Raw genomic sequence first — 2581 nt, 5'->3', positions numbered from 1 at the left:
TATTGACCCCCTCCTCCCCACTCCCACCCCCCTCCTGCCTTCCCCACACTGTTATCTGTGTCCATTGGTTATGCACATATGCATAGAAGTTCTCTGGTCTATCCCTTCCCACCCCTCTTCCCCCTTCCCTCCTTGCCTTTGAAGTTTGTCAGACTAACAACCAATTTGTACTTATTTGGTTGTTTTCCCTCACCCGATGACATTTTTGCATTTATCTTCATATAGAGTGGGAGGGAGAGAGTTGGGAAGAGAGAAAGAGAAACATCGATGTGAGAGAGGCACACCGACTGGTTAACTCCCGCACAACCCCAACTGGGGCCAGGGACAAACTGCAACCGAGGTACATGCCCTTAGCGGGAACCAAACCTGGGACTCTCTGGTCCACAGGCCAACGCTCCAACCGCTGAGCCAAACCAGCCAGGGTCCAATTTGTACTTCTTAATCCCTTCACCTTATTCACCCGTCCCCCCAACCCCCCTCCCATCTGGCAACCAACAAAAAGTTCTCTGTATCTATGAGTCTGTTTCTGTTCTGCTTGTTCATTTTGTTTGTAGAGTCAATTGTTGATAGATATGGATTTATTGCCATTTTATTGTTCATATTTTTTATCTTCTTTTTCTTCAATAAGACCCTTCAACATTTCATATAATACTGGTTTGGTGGTGATGAACTCCTTTAGCTTTTTCTTGGCTGGGAAACTCTTTATATGTCCATTGATTCTAAATAATAGCTTTGCAGGATAGAGTAATTTTGGTTGTAGGTTCTTGATATTTCATCGCTTTGAATATTTCTTGCCACCCCCTTCTGGCCTGCAAAGTTTCTTTTGAGAAATTAGCTGACAGTCTTACGGGAGCTCCCTTGTAGGTAAATAACTGCTTTTAAGATTCTCTCCTTGTCTTTAACCTTTGGCATTTTGATGATGGTGTGTCTTGGTGTGAGCCTCTTGGGGTTCATCTTGTTTGGGACTCTCTGTACTTCACAGACTTGTATGTCTGTTTCCTTCACCAAGTTAGGAAAATTTTCTGTCATTATTTTTTTCAAATAGATTTTCAATTTTTTGCTCTCTCTCTTCTCCTTCTGGCACCCCCATGATGCGAATGTTGGCACTCTTGAAGTTGTCCCAGAGGCTCCTTACACTGTCCTCAGTTTTTTTTTTATTCTTTTTGCTTTTCTGATTGTGTGTTTTTTGCTTCCTTATATTCCAAATTGATGGTTTGTGTCTTGGCTTTACCTACTCTACTACTGATTCCCTGTAAATTATTCTTTACTTCAGTTAGTGCATCCTTCATTTCTGACTGGTCCTTTTTTATGCTCTTAAGGTCCTCACTAAGTTCATTGAGCATCCTTATAACCAGTGTTTTGAACTCTGTATCTGTTAGATTGCTTATCTCCATTTCATTTAGTTCTTTTCCCAAAGTTTTGTTGTGTTCTTTCATTTGGGACATGTTTCTTTGTCTCCTCATTTTGGCTGCCTCCCTGTACTTGTTTCTATGTATTAGGTAGAGTTGCTATGTCTCCTAGGCTTCCTAGGGTGGCCTGTTGTAGGTGTCCTATAGGTCCAGTGGCACAGCCTCCCCGGTCACCCCAGCTGTGCCCTTGTGGACTGTACACCCCTCTGTTGTAATTGAGTCTTGATTGCTGTTGACACATCAATGGGAGGGATTTACTCAGACTGATCAGCTGCAAGGACTGGCTGTGCCCACTGACCTCTGACTCCCTTGGAGGGTCAGCTGTGCAGGGGCCCACCACACAGAGCAAGACTTACTTCATCAGGGCTCTGGTACCCACTGAGTCCACTCCTTGAGTGTGTCACTTGTGGAGGTGGTTGGGTGGTGATGCTTTGCAGTGGTCTGAAGCTGTCCATTGGGTGTGTTGGCTCTGGGGCAAGGTCAACCACTGCCTGTTACCTGAGGCCACCAGGCACAAGCTACAAAGCGATCTGCTGGTGGCTGCTGCTTGTGCTGGGCCTGGAGGTGCCCAGGCAAAGCCAAGCTGTGAACCAAGGCTGCTGCTTCTAGTGCCAGGCCTGGGGCCACTTAGTGAGAGGTATGGGGCTCGCTGAGGCCAGATGCTGCTTGTTTGAGAGATTTTAGGAAAATATGAAACAGGAGCCAAGACAGGCCAATCCTGTGGTAAAGCCACTGGAAACAGCTTGGGTGGGCCTGAAAGTTGGGTGGGGCGGGGCCTCAGGGAATCACCAGGGCAGAACAAACAGTGTGAGCCAGGTTGCTGGAGTCCCGGATATGGTGCCCATCTGCTGCCCCTGGGGAAGAGCTCACCAAAGGAACAGAGGCCTCCACCAGCACGTCTGTCTGTCCTGGAGAAAGCTCTCTTCCCAGCTCTCACCGAGACACCAAACAGCTCAGTTCCTCCCTGGATGCCTCTGGTGCCTTTCAAGCTGCCTCCCCCACGCTGGAGCCTGGAGGGTGGAGTCTGAGTAAGTCCATGGGCCGGCCCTTTAAGAGGAGCTGCCTGGGGCTCCAGCAGCCTCAGCCTCTGTTCCCGCTGGTGTTACAGCCAGAAGTGATGGGGATTCTCTTCCTGGCACTGGAACCCTAAGCTGGGGGCCTGGTGTAGGACG

This window comes from Molossus molossus, unplaced genomic scaffold, assembly GCF_014108415.1.
Source record: "Molossus molossus isolate mMolMol1 unplaced genomic scaffold, mMolMol1.p scaffold_m16_p_3, whole genome shotgun sequence".
Classification (NCBI taxonomy): Eukaryota; Metazoa; Chordata; class Mammalia; order Chiroptera; family Molossidae; genus Molossus; species Molossus molossus.
The sequence above is the reverse complement of the archived record's forward strand: the minus strand, read 5'-3'. Positions refer to the sequence as shown.